Below are 9,540 nucleotides of genomic sequence, written 5' to 3'. Positions count from 1 at the left end.
CAAAATCCAACACCCCATCATGATAAAAATTCTCAGCAGACTTGAAATAGGAAGGAACTTCCTCAACCTGATAAAGGGCACTTTTGAAAATTATACATCTAATGTCATATTTAATGATGAAAGATTAAATCCTTTTCTTTTCAGATTAGGAATGAGCAAAGAATTCCACACTTGCCATTCTATTTAACATTGTGTTGGCAGTCCTAGACAGCTTAATAAAACAAGTGATAGAAATAAATGTCATAAAACTGAAAAAATAAGGCTCTCTTTATTTGCAGTTGACATAATCATACACATATGACATACATGCGGATCCCTAAGGAATCCATAGAAGTAATATACAAATTAGAAACACTACAGAAGGTCAATATACAAAAATCAGCTGTGTTTCTACATACTAGCAATAAGTTGGAAAAAAATAATTGCATTTACAAGATTATCAAAAACATGAAATTATAACAAAATGTATACTATGCAAGGAGATCCAACCAGTCCATTCTAAAGGAGATCAGCCCTGGAATTCTTTGGAAGGGATGATGCTAAAGCTGAAACTCCAGTACTTTGGCCACCTCATGCGAAGAGTTGACTCATTGGAAAAGACTCTGATGCTGGCAGGGATTGGGGGCAAGAGGAGAAGGGGACAACAGAGGATGAGATGGCTGGATGGCATCACTGACTCGATGGACGTGAGTCTGAGTGAACTCTAGGAGTTGGTGATGGACAGGGAGGCCTGGCGTGCTGCGATTCATGGGGTTGCAAAGAGTCGGACACGACTGAGCAACTGATCTGATCTGATGTATATTCTAAAAACTACAAAACATTGCTGAAATTTAAAAATAGCTAAATACATGGAGAATATATGATGTTCATGCTTTGGAAGATTCAATATTGTTAAGATACTAATTCTTTCCAAACTTATCTATGGATTCAGTCGATAATTCAGGATAAGGCTCCCCATCTTAAGGTCAGTGGATTAGCAACCTTAATTCCATCTGCAACATTGATTCTCCTTTGTCATGTAAAATAGACACAGATTCCAGGGACTCGTTGAGGGAGACTTGTTGAGGAGTCATTAGTCTGCAAACCACAGGACAAGTTTTAAATTATGTGATAAAATCAGCCAAACATCCTTGATGAAGGGACGTTTAAACCAGGAGAACAGTTAGAAAATCATTGCAATCTCAGGAAAGAAGTAATGATGATTTGTCCTAGATGAGCAGCAATGGGGATAGAGAGAAGACTTGGAAGAGTCACTTGGAAGGCAGAGTGGGTGCCACTCCAGGGAGTTGGAATCTATTATTATCTAGCATAAGCACAGGTGAGAGGGGCATTTTGATTGGGAAGAGAGAAAGTCTGGATTAAAAAAGAACTAGAGAAAGTTTCCCACTCCAGTACTCTTGCCTGGAAAATCCCATGGACGGAGGGGCCTGGTGGGCTGCAGTCCATGGGGTAGCTAGGAGTCAGACATGACTGAGCGACTTCACTTTCACTTTTCACTTTCATGCATTGGAGAAGGAAATGGCAGCACACTCCAGTGTTCTTGCCTGGAGAATCCCAGGGATGGGGGAGCCTGGTGGGCTGCTGTCTATGGGGTCGCACAGAGTCAGACACGACTGAAGCGACTTAGCAGCAGCAGCAGCAGAGAAAGTTTGATTCTTTAGAAACAAGGCCCGACAAGAAATGAAAATTGTTCTGCTGTTTTATCAGCCTGAGCTTTTATTAAGCTGAGTGTCAATGCCAGTTTTAATTGTTTACATTGTCTCTCAGACAAACTCAGTCGATGGATTGTTTGCAGAGATGTCCTCCAACAATTCCTTCTGTCCCTGATCCACACTTCACTCAAGGCAAGAGGTGAAACCCACTTTCCTTCCTCGTGGTCTGAACTGGTCCTACAACTTGCTTTGACCAAAAGAATGTAATGTGTGGTGGAAGTTCACATTTTGTTGATTTCTGAGCCTCAGCCTCAAGAAGCTGGGCACCCTCTACTCCTGTTCTCTTGAAATGCTTCATCTTCATGCAGAGAGCATGGTCTGGCCTCTTGGGGAGGATGGGCAGCCATGTGGAAGAGACGGAGTCAACTCAGTCAATAGGCCCAGCCAACTACTGGACACAAGACCAAGAACATCTCGAACCAGCCAGTCCCATGCTTCTTTACTGTCTTAGTCAATACAGGCTGCTATCGGCAAGCTGCCATGTATTGGGTAGATAAACAACAAATTTTATTTCTCACAGTCCTGGAGACTGGAGGTGGAAGATCAGGGTGCCAGCATGGTCAGGTTCTGGTGAGCTCACATAGGCTTCACATGAATGACAGAAGGCTAGCTCCCTTTCCCTTCTTATGAGGACACTAAGCCATCATGGGGGCTCCACCCTCAGGATCTAATTACATGCCAATCACTCCACTTCCCAATACCATCCTCTGGGTAGTTAGGGTTTCAACATATGAGTTTGGGGAGTATATAAACATGCAGTTCACAGTACCAACTGAGAACAAACATGAGGAAGCCCAGCTGACCACATGAGGAACCAAGAGGAGCCTCCCAATGAAGCCCTGCCCTAACACCACTCCACAGAGCTGTGAGCAAATACCAGGTTGCTACTGTAGCCATGGAATTTTCAGTTGGTTTGATGGACAGCAAGATAACTGATGTGCCCTTCCTTCTGGACTCTAGCCAAAAGTCTACCCTGGATTTCTATTGTGAAGAGAGCAGAAGAGCAAAGTGAATATAATATAATATAATATAATACAATATAATATGGGGAATACAACAAAAAAGAGACCCACAGACATAGAGAACAAACTAGTGTTACCAGTGGGAAGAGGGAGACGGAAGAACAATATAAGGGTAGGGGATTAAGAGACACAAACTATTATGTATAAAATAAGCTACAAGGATATACTGTACAACATAGGAAATATAACCAATATTTTAGTATGACTGTAAATGTAGTGTAACTTTTAAAAATTGTGAATTACTATATTGTACCCCTGTAACATATACTATTGTACATCAACTATACTTCATTTAAAAAATTAAAATAAATTTAAAAATCAAGACCCAAAGAAACCTTGCCCAGCAGATAATGCACTGTGGAGTAGAAGCACGCAGTGACTATTGTATTGTGGTCTTCATTTGGTGATGTAAATAGATAGGTACACAGCTGCCCTACCTTTTCAGTCCCTGTTCATCTATACAGCACTACCCTTCATTCTCTCTCCATTACTGAGACAGCTGATGGCAGCCACCTGGGCTGCAAGGGGAATGAGGAGCCCTGGGATGATGATAAAGCCTTCTGACAGGGTTCCTGGAGGCTGGAGGGAGCTCTGGGGACAGGAACTAAAGATAGCCTCTCCCGTGATGCCCAGCATCCATCCTTCAGGCCGAAAGGGTTAGTGCAGAGGGTGTGCCCCGCCCCCAGAGCTGGAACACGGTTCAGACCTGAAGACATATAAAGGCACCACTGCTGCTCCCAGGAAGTGCAGCTGGGGAAGCAGAGTGAGCTACAGTTGAAAAACTGCTCACTGTTCATCTGTGTTGGATTGTAAATCACTGTAATTTACTAACCTGTCAGGACTTGAAAGAAAGTAGCAGAACAGAGAACAGGGGTGTGGAGCAAGCCGGTGGGGAAAGTGCAGTGAAAGAAGTAGGATTTTGCCTTTTATGAGACTGTTTACCTGCCATCTCTCAGATGGAATGGCTGTGGGATGCAAGTTGCCATTTTCCCTGTGCCTGTGGGTTGGTCTCATCTTGTGTGTGAAGACAGCAAGAGCTCTCTGTTACCTTTGAATTATTATAATAAGAGTTATCACTTATTAAACACAAAATATGTCAGCCATATGTGTTTTACTTTAGTAAGCAGTATTATTAATTTCATTTTACAGATTATGAAACTGAGGTTCTGAGTAAATTTTCTGAGGTGTTTCAGCTAGTAAGTGATCATAGTGGGAATCTAATCCCCATTTACCTGACTTCCAAGCACATGTGCAGTTATTTTGCAGAGGCCATACTATCCTTCATTTTCAACGAAGTGGTCGTTTCCTGAAAGAGAAAACTATTTACTCTGAAACATCTTTATGCTTCCTCTTTCACAGCATCAAACTCACTGAACTGTGATCCCCAAAACCTTTGTGTCCTTAGAGCACAAACACTACAAAGAGTCCATTTTCCTGAGCTTCACATGGGTCCTTCTTTTCATATGCTTATTTGGTGCAGAGTGAAAAACATCAGTTCAGTCACTTTAACACCCAGTCTTACATGAATAATGTTCTTGATTTCTTTTTCTTTTTTTTTTTTTTAAATAAAAGCTGTTGTTCCCTTGTCCCCCAGTGGCCTTCAGTTTTGCAATGCCGTTCCCATTTGGGGTGAGTCTCTGAGTGCCCCCAACAGGCTCATGCTGTGGCAGTGCCTGTCAGTAGGAGAGGGGACCTGTATCTGAAGAACATTTGTCTGGGAGGGGAAAACAGCATCTCCTTTCAGGGATAAGCAACCCAATATAGGAGGAAAAGTCAGCTTCAAAACAAATAGCAGAAGCTGCAGCAGGAATGACCGGCCTGGCCCACTGTCTTCCTGGGTTTCAGACTTTATCCAGTACTTCCCTTCTCTGAACTTCATTACAGTTCTCTCCAAATTAACATCCAGGCTGGTATAACATTCTTGAAATTTCTGGCACAAAATAGTCACTCAGTAAGCATTGAATGAACCCATACTCCTTCATAGCTTGGTATTAGGCTGGAGGTACATTTAACTTATGTCCCTCACAAAATATATCTACACATATGAGACATTTTCAATTAATATTTTCGGGGTTTCGCTGGTGGTCTGAAACCACGTGGCTTTCCAGGTGGTGCAGTGGTAAAGAATCCTCCTACCAATGCAGGAGACACAAGAGACATGGGTTCTATCCCTGGGTTGGAAAGATCCCCTGGAGAAGAAAATGGCAACTTACCCCAGTATTCTTTCCTGGAAAATTCCAGGCACAGAGGAGCCTGGTGGGCAATAGCCCAGTGGGGTTCCAAAGAGCTGAACACCACTGAGCAACTAAGCACAGTACTGGTGATCTAGTGGTTAGGAACCCACCTGCCAATGCAGGAGGCATAGGTTCCATCCCTGACCTGGGGAGATCCCACATGGCCTGGGGCAACTAATCCCAAGTGCCACCACTACAGAGCCAGTACTCTAGAGTCCACGAGCTGGGTTGTTTTTTTTTTTAATATTGAACTGCATGAGCTGTTTATTTATTTTGGAGATTAATCCCTAGTCAGTCTCTTTGTTTGCAAATATGAAAAACATATCCTATTCTGTAGGTTGTGTTTTCATTTTGTTTATGATTTCCTTTGCTATGCAAGCTTTTAAATTTAATTAGGTCACATTTATTCATTTTTGTTTTTATTTTCTTTTTTAAAATATAAATTTATTTATTTTAATTGGAAGCTAATTACTTTACAATATTGTATTGGTTTTGCCATATATCAACATGAATCCACCATGGGTGTACATGTGTTCCCCATCCTGAACCCCCCTCTCACCTCCCTCTCCATACCATCCCTCTCGGTCATCCCAGTGCTCCAGCCCCAAGCATCCTGTATCCTGCATCAAACCTGGACTGGTGATTCATTTCATATATGATATTATACATGTTTCAATGTCATTCTCCCAAATTATCCCACCCTCTCCCACAGAATCCAAAAGACTGTTCTATATATCTGTGTCTCTTTTGCTGTCTCGCATACAGGGTTATCATTACCCTCTTTCTAAATTCCATATGCATTAGTACACTATATTGGTGTTTTTCTTTCTGGCTTACTTCACTCTGTATAATAGACTCCAGTTTCATTTACCTCATTAGAACTGATTCAAATGTATTCTTTTTAATGGCTGAGTAATATTCCATTGTGTATATGTACCACAGCTTTCTTATCCATTCATCTGCTGATGCACATCTAGGTTGCTTCCATGTCCTGGCTATTACAAACAGTGCTGTGATGAACATTGGGGTACACGTGTCTCTTTCAATTCTGGTTTCCTCAGTGTGTATGCCCAGTAGTGGGACTGCTGGGTCATAAGGCAATTCTATTTCCAGTTTTTTAAGGAATCTCCACACTGTTCTCCATAGTGGTTGTACTAGTTTGCATTCCCACAAACAGTGTAAGAGGGTTCCCTTTTCTCCACACCCTCTTCTTTATTGCTTGTAGACTTTTGGATAGCAGCCATTCTGACTGGCATGAAATGGTACCTCATTGTGGTTTTGATTTGCATTTCTCTAATAATGAGTGATGTTGAGCATCTTTTCATGTGTTTGTTAGCCATCTGTATGTCTTCTTTGGAGAAATGTCTGTTTAGTTCTTTGGCCCATTTTTTGATTGGGTCATTTATTTTTCTGGTATTGAGCTGCATGAGCTTCTTGTATATTTTTGAGATTAATTCTTTGCCAGTTGTTTCATTTGCTATTATTTTCTCCCATTCTGAAGGCTGTCTTTTCACCTTGCTTATAGTTTCCTTTGTTGTGCAAAACCTTTTAAGTTTAATTAAGTCCCATTTGTTTATTTTTGCTTTTATTTCCAATATTCTGGGAGGTGGGTCATAGAGGATCCTGCTGTGATTTATGTCGGAGAGTGTTTTGCCTATGTTCTCCTCTAGGAGTTTTATAGTTTCTGGTCTTGCATTTAGATCTTTAATCCATTTTGAGTTTATTTTTGTGTATGGTGTTAGAAAGTGTTCTAGTTTCATTCTTTTACAAGTGGTTGACCAGTTTTCCCAGCACCACTTGTTAAAGAGATTGTCTTTTCTCCATTGTGTGTTCTTGCCTCCTTTGTCAAAGAGAAGGTGTCCATAGGTGCATGAATTTATCTCTGGGCTTTCTATTTTGTCCCATTGATCTATATTTCTGTCTTTGTGCCAGTACCATACTGTCTTGATGACTGTGGCTTTGTAGTAGAGCCTGAAGTCAGGCAGGTTGATTCCTCCAGTTCCATTCTTTTTTCTCAAGATTGCTTTGGCTATTTGAGTTTTTTTTTGTATTTCCATACAACTTGTGAAATTATTTGTTCTAGCTCTGTGAAAAATACCATTGGTAGCTTGATAGGGATTGCACTGAATCTATAGATTGCTTTGGGTAGTATACTCATTTTTCTATATTGATTCTTCTGATCCATGAACACTGTATATTTCATCTATGAGTGTCCTCTTTTATTTCTTTCACTAGTGTTTTATAGTTTTCTATATATAGGTCTTCATTTTCTTTAGGTAGATATATTCCTAAGTATTTTATTCTTTTTGTTGCAATGGTGAATGGAATTGTTTCCTTAATTTCTCTTTCTATTTTCTCGTTATTAGTGTATAGGAATGCAAGGGATTTCTGTGTGTTTATTTTGTATCCTGCAACTTTGCTATATTCATTGATTAGCTCTAGTAATTTTCTGATGGAGTCTTTAGGGTTTTCTATGTAGAGGATCATGTCATCTGCAAACTTTTGGCCACAGCAATCAGAGCAGAAAAAGAAATAAAAGGAATCTAAATTGGAAAAGAAGAAGTAAAACTCTCACTGTTTTTATTTTCATTACTCTCAGAGGTGGATCAAAAAAGATCACGCTATGATTTATGTCAAAGAGTGTTCTGCCTATGTTCTCCTCTAAGAATTTTACAGTGTCTGGTCTTATATTTAGATTTTTTATCCATTTGAGTTTATTTTTGTGTATGGTGTTAGAGAATGTTCTAATTTCATTCTTTTACATGTAGCTGTCCAGTTTTCCCAGGACCACTTATTGAAGACACTGTCTTTTCTCCATAGTATATTCTTCTCTCCTGTGTCATAGATTAAAGGACCATAGGTATGTGGATTTATCCCTGGACTTTCTGTTCCAACGGACTATCCTGTTCCATTGATCTATATATCTGGTTTTGTGCCCCAAATCATACTGTTTTGATTACTGTAGCTTTGTAGTATAGATTGAATCAGGGAGCCTGATTCCTCTGGCTCTATTTTTCTTTCTCAGAATTGCTTTAGCTACTTGGGGGCATTTTTGTTTCCATACAAATTGGAAAACTTTTTGTTCTAATTCAGTGGAGAAAAGTATTGGTAATTTGATAGGAATTGCATTGAAAACATAGATTACTTTGGGTAGTATAGTCATTTTGATAATATTAATTCTTCCAATCCAAGAACATGGCCTATCTCTCTACCTGTTTATGTTATCTTTGATGTCTTTCAACAGTATCTTATCACTTTCTCAGTGCAGTTCTTAAAACATTGATGACCTGCTTAGGGGGACATTTTTGATAGACTTGGTGGCTGGTCTGCTCTCTTCTGACAAAACATGATCCACTGGAGGAGGGAATGGCAAACCACCCCAGTGTACTTGCCATGAGAATCTCATGAACTATATAAAAAGAAAAAGATATGACACCAAAAGATGAGTCCCCCAGGTTGAAAGGTGTTCAATATGCTATTGGGGAAGAGCAGAGGAGAACTACTAATATCCCCAGAAAGAATGAAGCTTCTGGGCCAAAATGGAAATGACATTCAGTTGTGGATGTATCTGGTGATAAAAGTAGAATCCAATGCTGCAAAGAACAGTGTTACATAGGAACTTGGAATGTTAGGTCTATGAGTGAAGGTAAATTGGACATGGTCAAGCAGGATATGGTAAGAATAAATAGCAACATCTTAGGAATCAATGAACTAAAATGGACAGGAATGGGTGAATTTAATTCAGATGACCATTATATTTACTACTGTGGACAAGAATCTCATGGAAGAAACAGAGTAGCCCTCATAATCAACAAAAGAGTCTGAAATGCAGTACTTGGGTGCAACCTCAAAAATGACAGAATGATCTCAGTTCATTTCCAAGGCAAGCCATTCAACATCACAGTAATTCAAGTCTATGTCCCTGCCACTAATGCAGAATATGCAGAAGTTGATCAGTTCTATGAAAACCTAGAAGACCTAAGACTAACACCAAAAAAGATGTTCTATTCCTCATAGGGGACTGGAATGCAAAAGTAGGAAGTCAAGAGATACCTGGAATAACAGGCAAATTTGACCCTGGTGTACAAAATGAAGCAGAGCAAAGGCTAACTGAATTCTGCCAAGAGAATGCACTGGTCATAGCAAGCACCCTTTTCCAACAACACAAGAGATGACTTTACACATGGACATCACCAAATGGTCAATACTGAAATCAAATTGATTACATTATTTGTAGCTGAAGATGGAGAAGCTGTATACAGTCAGCAGAAACAAGACCTGGAGCTGAGTGTGACTCAGATCATCAGGTTCTCATAGAAAAATTCAGGCTTAGACTAAAGAAAGTGAGGAAAACCACTAGACCAGCCAGATATGACTTAAATCAAATCCCTATGATGTAGAGGTGACAAATAGATTCAAGGGATTAAATCTAATAATCAGTGTGCCTAAAGAACTATGGACAGAGGTATGTAATGTTGCACAGGAGACAGTGAACAAAACCATCCCAAATGAAAGGAAAAACATGAAGGCAAAGTGGTTATCTGAGGAGGCTTTACAAAGAAGAAAAAAGAG

This window comes from Bubalus kerabau, chromosome 1, assembly GCF_029407905.1.
Source record: "Bubalus kerabau isolate K-KA32 ecotype Philippines breed swamp buffalo chromosome 1, PCC_UOA_SB_1v2, whole genome shotgun sequence".
Classification (NCBI taxonomy): Eukaryota; Metazoa; Chordata; class Mammalia; order Artiodactyla; family Bovidae; genus Bubalus; species Bubalus kerabau.
This window is presented reverse-complemented; position numbering follows the sequence as displayed.